At 45.7% G+C, this 13,607-nt stretch overlaps 1 protein-coding gene and 1 non-coding gene across 7 annotated transcripts in view; both read right to left on the bottom strand.

Annotated features, from left to right (window-relative positions):
* XYLT1 (xylosyltransferase 1) overlaps nt 1-13,607 on the bottom strand; it is a 214,397-nt gene that overhangs the window by 156,369 nt on the left and 44,421 nt on the right. The window lies entirely within an intron of this gene.
* TRNAQ-UUG lies at nt 2,199-2,270 on the bottom strand. The gene has a single exon. It is a non-coding gene; the product is annotated as a tRNA-Gln (tRNA).

Here is a 13,607-nt window from a genome sequence, read left to right as displayed (position 1 = left end):
AAAATATTCAGGCAATGAATAAGCTCTAACAGCAACACTACTTGTTACTGCGCAGGTCTTGAAGGGAAGGCAACAAATGATTTCCTCCTGCACAATCCGTCCTTGTTAGCAGCAAGGCAGAGGTCTCTGAATGCAAATGCGCTCTGTGCCGGCATCCTATAACGTTTGGCACCAGAACTTGAACTTTGTTATTTCCCCGAGGAGCAACAATTTTCTTTGTGCAACAGCAGGGCAGTGTGTCTTTCCAAACCTACCTGGCAGCCAAGTTTTACACTTAGGTGAAAGAGCCCATTAAGCACACTGCCACGCGCTGCAGACGGGCTCCGCAGCTTCTCCAGGAGGCAGGAGACAGAGAGGACTCCTTGTCAGGCTGGGAGAGCCCTGTGACACGTTAGCACTCAGAAATATTTAAAAGGTGCGTCGGCTGAATTACATGAATAATGATTATAAGGATTTAAATGAAGTGGTTATGAAACCTATGTGGCCTCGCTCTTTTTCTTGCAAAAAATTGACTTTAGTGAAACTCATGCAGTAACAGTCAATTGCAAAGCAGGCCAGGACCAACTTTGGAAGTCAGGAGGTATATGGAGACCCTGCCTCCAGCTGCTCACAGTGTAGCAGAGACAGAGGAGCTACACCTGAGACAGCAGCTTAAGAGCCAGCACATGTTCTCACCACGTCTACACACTATTTGCTCTGTATTTCTTCCAAAACACTAGCCAAAACTCTCATCCTCTGGCTGTTTCATAAAACAACTTAGGTGTCTGCTTTTCAATTTTTAGGAGGCCATGGACAGCTCTGCTGTAACTGTAAGATGCTCCATGGTGCTTTCTAAATACTTTTTAATTGTCTCAAGACACAAACAGCCAGATCTGCCCAAGTTCACAATATGAAATAAATGCATATTCAATGTATGACACACCTAAAATTTTGACAGCCTCAGCCAGTGCTATGATTTCATCCAGATAAGATTGACTGCAGCGAATACACTTGATGTGGCTTTTTGGTTTAGCTTATTTACTCTGCTAGCCACTTACAAGACTGCTCCTTTCCACTGCCAGCAAATAATATGGTTCCATCACAAAATACCCTGCCTATATACCAAACAAAGAACAAAATTGATAAATGCAAATATTTAGCTATGAGTTTCAAGACCTCCTGCAATAAGCACTCTCTTTGCAGAAAGTTCAGTGGCAGCACCCTTTAATTCCTAGGTATACCAACCATACGTCTTTGCTCATGCTGCAGACCGAACAAAGCTCCCCCACCTGGATAACACCGTACTGACTGGACACCACTTCTGCAAGCAACGAGGAAAAAAGTTGAAGTGGGCAACGCATCGCTGTGCTGCTTCCCCCTCTGTGCACAGGAACCCAGCTGCACGTCCTGATGTTGGATGTTACATTCTTCCAGACAGCCAGGAAGTTAAGATGTACTTCCAACATACGGCTGCAGATAAGCCTAGAAAAAAGGCCATCTTGGAACAAAAGTTCACAGCAGCGCCGAGCAGCTCTCTGTATCACCCACAGCTCAACTCCCATGGGGACCGAGGGCAAACCCAACGCCGGCAGCAGACCTGAGTCATCCCATCCTCCTCGGTCTGGTGGTTAGAACATTTAATCAGATGCACAGGAGAAAACAATGATATTTGTCATGCTACATAAACTACAAGTTTTTTTTTTTTAGTTGCTGTGTGTGAATATCGGAAAGAGCTGAAGTTCAAAACAGGCCAGCACGGAGTTTTCTGAAACTAAGAACTGGTAAAGGGTCTACAGGTGGAAAGAAGCACAGCCCTTCTGCAGCTCAATATGCAGCACAAAAGCTTTTTAGTCTGCCTCATACAGAAATAGCAGGGTATGCTGATTACCCACAAGCTATCAATTACCACTGCATGTTCACCTCCTCCCAATGGCACCCAGCAGCTTGAAGCTGCCTGTCCCATTTGTCGTGGCATTCCTACCCACAAAGTCAGCTCATAGTCGTAGCGATGTTCCCAAAAACCTTCCATACACTGCTCCCAGAATCACAGAATCATCTAGGTTGGAAGAGACCTCCAAGATCATCTAGTCCAACCTCTGACCTAACACTAACAAGCCCTCCACTAAACCATATCACTAAGCTCTAAATCTAAACATCTTTTAAAGACCTCCATGGACGGTGACTGAACCACTTCCCTGGGCAAAGAGAAACATCCCCACAGGTTCTGCTGAGACTTGAACTCAGATCACTGGATTCAAAGTCCAGAGTGCTGCCCATTACACCACAGAACCAACTCTGTGGCCAAGAGTAATTTTGATCCTGTAGCTCACAAGACTGTAACCACTGCTTGTCATTTACTACTGCGTAGCCAGGCAAGAATAAGCAGTTTAATTAATCAGTGAAGGCACCCCACACAGAGCACTTCGCAGGAAAGGGCTTGTTCTGGATTTTTGCAGGGTGCTCATCAATATTTCTGCCTCATGTACCCTTTTGTGTCTGGGAGGTAACACCACTGTCTGCAGAGCTCTATTTGTGCTCACTATGCAAACCACGGCCAGTTGTGATTTGAATAAAATGAGATCCTCTTGCACTAACCCATGACCTCAGCCATTCAGTCATACTTCCACTTTCAGTCCTGGGCTGTTTATTTAAAAAAAAGGGGGGGGGGGGGGGGATTAAAGCATTAGCATTTAGGTGACGGAGAAGTGAGGAATGGAGCTGTTCCTACATGAGAAGCCTGCTCCCCTTGCAGCTGTACACAGCACTCCCATGTCAGGAGCTTGCCACCCGAGCCGCTGGGCAGATCAGAGCAAGGCAAGGACCCATGGCTCGGCCAGGCAGCACACGAAAGGCAGCTGGGTTTCAGTGAAGATGAACGGGGCGTGCACGCACACTGAATCAGGTTTTGACAGCATCCTGGCTAACCCACAGCCACACCCCTGCATTGCCAAGTTAGCAGGCAGCCACCAGCTCTAGCACATCTGTCCTTCCCCTGGGGAATAATCGACAAGTCGTTTTTTAAAGCCGCTGAGCCCTCCCACCACGGCTGAAGGCAACATCAGCTGAGATGGAGAGATGTGTGTCTCCTCCGACAAAAGCTGAGCACGGCCGCAGACGAGCGAGAGCAGGCTCAGGAAGCAGAGAGGTCTCGATTCCTCCCCCCGGCCCCACACCTCACGGTACCTTGCTGCGGCAGCTTCCCCATCAGACGCAGGGACACGCTCGTGCATGTTCACAAGGCACCACACATGTCGTGTATGGGGGTCAAAGGAAAGCAAGAGCCCACAGCGCTTATTGCATGCTTTGATGCAGTGAAGCAAAGAAAAGGGTTATTGCTCTCACAGTCTCCAAAGCGTTTGTTGTTGCTACTGCTGATGTTACTGTGGCAGAGCTGCACGCTCCTGACAGAGCAAATGATCAAATCATGATCTGTTATTTTACCAGATTTCCAGCATTAATATGAAACAGCTTACTCTAACCTAATCCAAACTAAACCAATTTGATAGAGAAAAACCAGAGATACTTCAAAAACACAAAGCAACGTGACCGCGGCGGGACAGAGGCAGCACCTCCCTCACCTGAGCCCCTTCCTCCCCAGGGTCAAGGCCTTACCACAGGAGCAGGTGGGACAGCACTTCAAAAAAGCTTGCAACTCTGTTTCTTCCCCTCAAGTTGCAAGCTGCAGAATTAAACAGAGCAACTGAAACGATAAATCCTTCTTTTGTGGTAGTCTCAGAAGTCTGCATGTAGCTTGTCTTGAAATCATGTGATCTGGCTCTACCCTACAGGAACAACACCTGAAGCCAATATCAAAACAACGCCACATTGGCCTATTATGTCCTATCTGCTATGTTAGCATTAAAAAAATTGACTTAATGCCCACCTGCAGCTGTGTGGAAGTTTCCCTCTACTAACTGGCTGTCAGCCACCTGTGCCCTCCACCTCAGTGAGCCACGTGCTATTGAAGCAGCACAGCAGAAACAAACTACACTGCATCACTGCTGCTTGTCTGGTGCCTGTCATCCTGTAACTGCTATGCTCCAGAGGTAACTGTGCTTGGAAAACCCCAGACATGGCTGCAGCTTCAACGACACTTCACAAAGTGTGCCCTCTGAGCAGGCCACCACAATGCAGCTGTGGCTGCCCGTGTTCAGACCCAAGCACGTGCTATAGGGTGCTACACTGCTTAGAGACACCTAGCCAAAACCTAAAGCAAGAAAGTTAGGTGTTGATCCTAGATCCCAGGCATTACAGCATTTCTGAGTTAATGTGATACAACAGAATTTTAGCTGGGACCTACCAAAAAAGTGCTGAGTGCCCTCTGGATGGTGCCAGAGATCTGAATTCTTCACTGAAGTTTCTGACAACCATGGCTAGTCAAAGCCTGGAATAATAATTGGGTTCTACGCACGTACCCCCCCAAATCCCAATGTTCAGCTTCAGAGCAGTCTTTGCTTTAAATCCCATGACTTCCAAGCTTAGCATCATATTTCAACCAAAAACTACCCACTTTTCTAGAGAGAGAAAAAGAATATACACAATTAGCTTTCCATATATGCTGTTGGTTCATCCTTGTCAATAAACACAGTAGAGATGCTCCCAATGGTGCCTTTGTAACCATCAACCCATCTCCTTCCAGAAGGCTGAGAACTGAAACAAGCTCTGTTCTGTCAACAGAGGACACGCCATCACAATGAGCGGATATGTACACTAGGCCTCATCATCAGCTAATGCAAATGATTTTCAGCGCCATACAGACCATGCAGATGATCTGAGCAATTATTTATGCAAAGCTGCAGTGCTGCTGAGCACACACCGAGGATGATGTGCTGAGCAGGCTTCAGCCACGACGGGAATTTAAAACAGACATCAGCCATCAGCAAAACCCAGCGCCACACAGCAGCCCCTCACATTCACAGGAGCAGCAGACAGATTTATGCAGCACGCCGTGGCTGTATACAACGCTGCTCTCATTGCAGCACACATCTGTACAACAATAAAAAGCACTCTTAAAGCACTGTAGCCTAGTACAATGACATATGTTAAATATAGCCACAAGTGAGCTGGGAGCAGAAATCCATGAATAACTGTATTGATTGCAGTAAAGAAAACCTGAGCATGTTTGGAGTGGAGACATTTCCTGATGAAATTCTTTCCATTTGGTAAAAACACAGACATTGTCTTACACCTTTCCACACAACAAAACAATAAAACAAAATGCCAGATGGTCCTGTTAGGGCTGAACCATGGATCTGCTCAACTCCTGTTTGCAGAGCTGGAGAGAAACCTGTCCTTCCAGCACAGAGCAAGTCTGAGGCTCTGGCGTTTGCCTGAATTCTGAGTAAGGACCAGGAGTTGAAAAATCTTACATTTAACTCTACATGGAGTTTCTAGACAAACTTTCTTAAATGTTCTATGCCTTATTATTTTTAGGACATGACAAGTCCCCCTGTATCGAACCAATGCACCCATTATTATGGCTATTACTAGGCACAGTAATGGGACTACATCGTAACCAACGGGATAAAATAAAAGATGAAAGCAGACCTGGTAGGTGACAGTGAAGCAGTGCTCTTCTGGTCCCGTCATTTGAATCCTACGCTGAGTTTTCACATATTGACATACGCCAGGTGTGCTGCTCACAGCGAAGCAGAGCTTTCTGGTGTCACCTGCTGCATTTCAGACTTTGTGCACCAAGTGCCTGCCCTACCTGCGAAACTCCTTCTAAGAGACGCTGGTTGAGACAGACCGGGGATGGTTAATTTCATTGCCTCTGAAAATATACCGGCAGTTACTTTATGCAAGAACAGCTAGTTTCAAAAACCCACTCTATTTGCCAACAACATTTAGGAAACTTCCCCTCAGAAATGCTATGCCTTGAGGAAGGGACACAGGGCTTTTGGAGGCCAGCCTTCCCAAAGTGACAGCAACCTGCCCGACCCAGCACGCCTCAATGCCCCTAAGCCTGAGCCTGGTGCCAGTCCAGGCTCCCCCCAGGGAAGCACTGACAAGCGTGCCTGTAACGATTTGCAGCCACCAGGCAAGGTAGAGAGAAAACAGGAACCAGCAGAGCCACGAGGCTGGTGCAGGAACCCGCAGCAAGAAACACAACTGCGGCCAGAGCGTGGCATGTGCTGGAAGAATCCTCCAAACTTGGACGTTTCAGGGCGAAGGAACTCGGACGTTCCCTTCAAGGGAATCTGTGTAACATTCCCAACCCCTTCACGCACGGCTTTCAGCCACGCGTGAATCACAACTGCACGAGAACATCACCCTTTGCTCCCCAGGCAGGTGAAACCACAGCAATCCAGCACAGGCTCCCGTGCAGCTGACAAGGCTCCTGTTCTGTCCTTCACTCACATGTAAGCGCTCACCCTATGACCCAAGCAGCAGCACGGAGGGCTCCTGACCAGGTAAGCCATCTTGCAAGTATTTCCAACCAACGCAGTCAGGAGTGGGAGTAGGGCATCCGAATTCGGGGCTCTGGGCCATCACTTTACACACAAGCCTGTTGTATCTAAGAAATCAATGCTGGCACAGTGACAGCCCATAACAACTAATTACTCTAATGCAGAAACTGCTCACAGCATCCAAGTACCTGTGCAGAGGAGCAGGAGTGACACATGACCTGGTTACCTTGGACGAGTCAAGCAAAACTTCCAAGATGCTCCATGAATGCAAAGATACAGATGGCAGAGGCTAAGCGTGTGCTTACCAAAAGCAAAGTCAGTTTACTTTTTCCCCCATCCTAGAATACTTTGGCAGACAAAAGCATTTTTTTGTAAGGCGCCTGCCCTCGTCAGGGTGGTGCAGGGGGATGCCAGTGGGTGATGGCACCACGAGGAGCCCACATGCCCCCTCAGCCAGGTTATAATGTGGCAGACTGCAGTGCCGGGGGCTTTCGGGGATGCTCTGAACGAGCCAGTATTTATCACTGATTTTACAAGGTGACTGAGGTGCCACATTCGAAGTCTTGCTCAGCCAGCTTTTTGCCTGTGCTGGTCAACCCACTGCAGTGGTAGCCCCTAAAGAAGGCAATGTTGCACGTCTCCATCCTGAGACACGCATCTGATAAAGTCCTGACATAAAGCCTACCAGAAGTTTTTCCTTGACAGAGTCCTTGCCAGGCCTCTCGTCGTCCAGAGAAACAAACCAGGCATTTTTGTTTGGAAACGCTCCTTCCTTTCTCTCCTGAAGGTTCTGAAGTCACGCACACACTTAGTTATTCCATGCAAGCATGTGACCCTTTGCACTTGGGTGTTGAAGGAAAGATTTATCCTTGATGTAAAATCAATCACATTAACAGGGTGACTTTCCGAACTCCCGCAGGTTCACTCCAGAGACAGCACTAATTCTTTTTGTAACTTTGAAAGAGTTCGACAGAACATCTGCATGGGGCTTTGTCTGAAGGCATTAATTGTTTGTGAGATCCCGATCTGAGAATTTTATGTAGCTACATTAAAGAGAAAAACAATGCTTCCAACCAATTTTTCTTGGAATTACCGTTCAAAACCACAGCTTTTCTTAGAGATTGGTATTGTAGCAACTGACGCAGAGCTCCTAAACTTTTCCTCTTCCAAACTAAGACAACTTCAGGCAAATCAAAACTTACAAGATACTTAAAACAAAATGATAAACAGTAGAGGAAGAGTTTGACAAGCTAATGAATAATCAGAAAGCCAAAGGAAGAACATCTTCGCGTGAAAATATCACATTGAAGTTCCTTTATTTTCTCACAGTGTTACAGCCTTACGAGACAACTCCATTTTTACTCTTTTACCATCACTGAAGCCCAAGGGCCGATGTAACTACCATCGCTACACAGCGCAATGCTGCATGCTTTGTAACACACCTGCGTGCTTCCGACAGCAGTGTGCAGCACCACGTACCAGTGATGTCTGTACATCAGCCTGCTTGCAGACAGGAAGACCTAGGGGAATCAAAATTCCCAGTAAAGCTAAGAAACAGTGTTGTAGAATTTTTCTATAAAATAGGATGTGATAGAGCTCTGAAGAGAATCTGATAGAAGTCTGCAATGGTAAAATACACAAAGCACAACTTCAGGAGACAACAGTGAGGTTTTCAGAAAGTCTTGCAGAAAGTTGCAAAAAAAAGTTTCAATAAAGAGAAAGCAGTTTGCCTCTGATTATAGCTTCATAAATGTCCTTGCACCAATTATGTATGTTAAACTAGAAAAACAGGAGCTTGGGAGGCACATGTTACTTCGACAATTTAGACACAGGGAAAAAAGCTAAAGAAAACCCTTTATATTTGCAGAAAGCTCCAGCTTAGCAGTTCTTCTGTAACACACCTGAGTTTCCTGAAATTGAACAGAAACTTATGCACAAACCTGCCTTCGAACCTGAGGCACATCCACACTTGTGTTTTGGTTTGTTTATTTTGGTTTATTTATAACACGGACCCATGATTACATGCAACACAAAAGCCCCTGACTGCCTCCGCTGCGAGTGGGGCCTCCCTGTGCTGAACAGAGAAGCAGCATTCCTGCTTCAAAGAAAACTAACAAGATCCACAGAGACAAAAGACTGACTGCAGAAAGCAGCAGAGGCACAGAGGCCAGCTGAGGCCACAAAAAAGGTCAAGATGAGTAAAACTTAGGACTCCTGTCCCCCAGTGTCCTGCACTCCCCTGCAGAGTCAGGAGGTCTCCCAGCACGGTCTGGTTCTTCCTCCCTCTCCCACCAACAAAACTAGCATCCTCTGAACTCGGTACATACGGGATAAGACATAGAGAAAAACTACTTGCACTGTGCAGGGCTAAAGTCATCTACACGTAATCTTCCTCACAAGGATTAAGTGCACGGTTCGCTTCTCTGCAAGGAATCAGCAGGAAGATCACTCTGTGGGAAGTTGCACCAGGGTAAAGGCACTGCAGCAGTGCTGGAACACTTCACTCGAGGGCCTGAACTGCAGCTCCTAACTTGAATTTGAAACTACTGCTAGAGCACCAAAACTAAAGGTAAATATTATTGATACCTTATAAATTAAAAGATAATTCAGGCTATGAATTAATTTGAAATTATAAAACTAGGGTCTTCACACAGTATTAATTCCTCCATCTTTGGCATATCTGTTCTACTTATCACAAATACTAATCGATTCAGCACACAGTCTTACCCTGAGATGTAACATTTTAAATGATTTAGAAACCCATAAAACACGCTACCAGCTGTAAGCTGGCAGCAAGAACTATTAAAGCAGTGAATATATAATGTGTCCACTGGTAGTTTCTGAAAAACTGCCAGACAACAAAGATAAACTAACAAGAACAGCACCTCAGTGGCTGTCACCTTGTATTCCTCCAAGTTTACTACAGGACCTAATTTGGGCTTACTATGATGCACTCAGCCAACTGCAAGCACATCTTACTTTCTAAGACAAGTTTCTGAGGGCCAGCCTGGTATCTTATGGCTTGCTATCATATTTGCACTTGCTTTTTTCAAGCAAGAAAGACACCAAGAGGCAACGAGAAAGGTAAACACACAAACAAACAGTGAACCTTGCTGGTGTGCACCAGTTCCTGTGTGGTTTTAACTGGCATCTCACCCCTACATCTGAGGTGGTACTTCTGATCAGCTGTTACCACAACCGAGCTTCTCAGCTTCTACTAAACACCACATATCCAGGACCATAGCATGTTCCAAGCACTCCTTAAAGAGGACACCTGAGCTCTCCTCCAGGATGACGTGCCCTGCCTGGTATTGAGAAGCAGCTCAAACACAGAGGGAAATTGCCTCCTGAGATCTCTTTCAGCTTCGTGTAATAAAAGTGGGGAAAAAAGTGAGCAGGCCAAGAAAGGAAGACCAGTTCTTTCTTTTATGAAGGCTTTTTTAAATACAGATCTAAGTGATCTCAGCGATGCACAGAATTGCTGGCCTGCGTTACAAGAACAGCTCTTGAGGAAGAAAGGAACAGCTCCACTTTGCTTCAAAGCAGAGGTTAGGGGAGGCTCTTGCTTGTTTTGAGTTCCTGTGTCAGAACATCCACTGATTTTTTAAGAACATAATAAATAAAAGTACCAGGCTGGCTACGACAGAGGGACCACGTCCTCAGAAGCCTAGCTGGTGCTGCATATCCCACCTGCAGAACCAGGCCATGAGGCTGCTGCTTCATGCAGCACCTGGCAGCACTCGAGGACAGCCAGGACCAGACCTTCACGGACAATTCACCTGGAGCAGGCTCACATACACAAAAACAGAGCAGTTATTTCGAGGACCAAGGCGTGTGCAGCCCCTCTCTTGGTAAGGCCACTGAATTTACTCGATGGTTTTGGACCTCAGAAAACCCTCAAAATACGTTGTGCAATAGTGGGAAAAAATTCAAAAATTTCTCATCTTTCCTTAGAATCTGTCAGGCAGCGCCTACTCACAGCAGGACTCTGCTTCTCGCCGCCCGACAGCTGACCTTCTCTTGGGGTCTCCTGTCAGCGGCCCCACTGGAGCTGCTCATCGCTACGCTGCACTCGAACTCCTCACCTCTTGATCATCTATTTTGCTGATAACTTCGAGAAGATTAGCAGATTAGCAAGGCTGTTTTCTTTTCGCAGAAACTCAGCTGTTCATCTTCCAAACTTCTGATGACACATACATAAACACAGAGGAGAAAATACAGAAACTGGCAAGAGATGGGTAGGATCCCATTGACAACCCCAAGAGTGGAGGAGACTACAAAAAAGTAACAAAATATCACACTTCTATGCTGTTAAAGAGGTCACCACCATTTCTTTTAGATAAAGACAGTCTGCTTTCCAAATCTCTCTTATTGTGCTTTTCTGATCCAGCTATATAGCACTTGTGCCAAGGATGTACTTTGTCATGTTGCGAATATGAAACAAAAAAATCAGTTGGCAACTTGTGTTACAGTCACCAGAAAAAAAAAAAAAATCACTAAATGAAAAAAAAGCAGCAGACCATGTCTCATCTGGAAGAATAGGAGAATTTAAGTACGGTTATTTAAAAAACAAACAAAAGCAACACAAAGCAACTGAAGGCTTCGCACAGTTTTAACCTGAAATCAAATGTGACAAGAGCTTTTGGATGGGCTGCAAAAGACTAATAGCCATTTTATTAAGAATCAAGAAGCCAGTCTGAGTAACAGCACACAGCCTGCGCCCTCCGAGCACCTGAGCTTTGCCTGAATACAAATCTCACCTTGTTATCCAAGTTCTTTTCCCTCAAGACTTGCCCTGGACTGATGCAGTGTCCTTGCCTTCCCCTGTGCTACAACACCCAGTACTCACCAAGAGTCTCAGGTTGCTTCGGCAGGCACAAAAAGCCCTGCGGCACCCCTGCAGCAAGGGACAGTCCCTGGGGGGGGGAGCTTTAACTCCTTGGCCTTCAGCTTCCAGGCTGCAATTCCTGTCCTCCCCGCGGCTCCTGAACAGGCCGTGGGGAATGTGCATATGTATACACATACACACACGCATATACATGTACATATGTATGGATGTACATTTGAGCCTGGCTGGTTTCTCTGTAAGCGTGGCACAGGGAAAACTATTTATTCTACATCTATTTACTTAATGGCATATCTGGGACAAGTGCATTTCATAAGCAGGGAGGGAAAAAACTACAAATGCTTCCCACTGACGGAAGAATCCGAAACATTAGCTCAGGATGTCAGGATGCCATCATATAAATGTCACATCATGCCACGCTGCTTTAAATAAGGGCAGAATTTGTAATGCCGCTTCGGCAATGTGAATCAAAATTGAGCTTGATTTTCAATATTAAATATTAAAGGAAACATCAAGCTAAGCTTAGAAACTAATGTCAAAGTGGTGGAAGGCTGCAGGTGACTGAAGGCAGCCAGTCACTACTGCCCATTACTGAGTATTTCGGGTCTGACAGCTGTGCCAGCTGTTCCTAACTCAGGACATAAAAATTGGAGCAACTGTTTTGAGCCCTAAGGTAAAAACGTAACCTCTCTGAAGTAAGTGGGAGTTCTGCCACCAGTTTCAGAGAGTAGAGAATTCACACAGCACACTACATAACATTAAAAGTTTCGCTGTCCTTGAGTAATTTGACTCTAAGCAACATTGGGAAAGCAGAAATTAGAAATACCAAGTAGTACCATGTCCTTGAGCCTAGCTAATCAAACCATTAACACCAGGTAAAGCTCCTGCATGGTGATGTTGATGAATCCTACGGCCGATGCAGCCAAGGACAGAATCTCTCCTGTTGTCCTGACTGCAGGCCTCGGTCTCCTCCCACCCCCAGGCTCACAGCTACACACCTGGCAAGGCCAAAGACCCGCCTGGCAGAGGCCAGAGGAGAGCATCCTGCAGTACCTGTGCCAGAAGAACTGCTGTGCACCCCAGAGCCTTCATTCAAGAGGCTTCAACAATGGAAAATTCACCACCTTCCCAAGAAACTGCTTCCATGTTTAATTATTCTACAGTTAATAGTGTATACCCCCTGTAATGACTATTTCAGTTTGCTACTTCCCCATTATACAGCACTGTGCTATACCACACTTGCAGGACACAAACCACAATGCTCTTTGAGAAGATACATACCTATACAAAGCAGAAATTTGTGCGCTTTTTTCCCCACTCTACTTACAAAACATAACAAACGTGCTATACCCTGTTTCCACGGGCTCCTTTAACACCCATATAAATAACTATCAGCCTTTTCCTGGTGCTAGTATTGAAAAGCAGCACAGAAAGATGCTTCTCATAAAGCAGCTGGTATCATAAAGAACATACACATAGCAAAGAAGTAATTTTCAAGGAAATGGGAAAACAAAAGTAAGTGTGTATTTTATCCTGCTACTTCAGAGAGTTCACTTGCACGCTTAACAGCCTCAGAAGCATGATCATCCCTTCCAATCTGGCTTTCTGATCGAGTAAAAGAATATAAACTCAGCAGCTATTTCCTAAAGCACATTATTTAAGACCCCAAGACTTTGGACGTAGCCACTTCAATACATTTTCCTCCAGCCACTGCTATTATCAAATATAAATTTTCCAACTGATCGAAAGAGATTTGCCCCCTCCATTATTCACATTTCCACTTCTGCTTACAGTGGCTTCAAGCAGGCTTCCCAATGTACTTTCTACTTTAGGATAAAAATCCACCTTGGAGCAGAAAGCCATGACAAATTCCTCTGCACTATTTGCTCTGCTTTTATTCCGTCCCTTGGTTTGCTGAGGGCCTCTGAGTAAGTTCTGCACAGGCTCCACACCAACTGCCTGCAGAGATAAAAGTCAGCCGTGGCACAAAACTGCCATCAGCACAAAGCGGGACGCAAACGAGGAGACAGACATCACCAGTCAGCCAAAGCCAGCAAAGGTGGCACTGCAGAGTAGCACGCAAAGTAACCCTGTGTTAGCGCAACATACGCCACGAAGTGTCTCCTAGTACGAGTTCGTGTTGGTTCCTGTCATCTCTGACCCCCTCCAGCTGCCACCCAAAGCAAAAAGCTAGTGACGCATCATGCAGAGTTAGAAAAATGACATTTTCCTTAGATCTGGTGTAAAAACAAACAAAATCTCATGGATAACAACTTACTGTAAGTACTAATTTTGAAAGGGCTCCTGAAGAACATGATTTAAAATAGCAACTTTTGGTGAATGAGAAACACCTAACTAATCCTCAGCGTTCT

This window comes from Cygnus olor, chromosome 15 (assembly GCF_009769625.2).
Source record: "Cygnus olor isolate bCygOlo1 chromosome 15, bCygOlo1.pri.v2, whole genome shotgun sequence".
Lineage (NCBI taxonomy): Eukaryota > Metazoa > Chordata > Aves > Anseriformes > Anatidae > Cygnus > Cygnus olor.
Note: the sequence above shows the minus strand (reverse complement) of the source record. Positions and strands in the feature narration are given on the sequence as shown.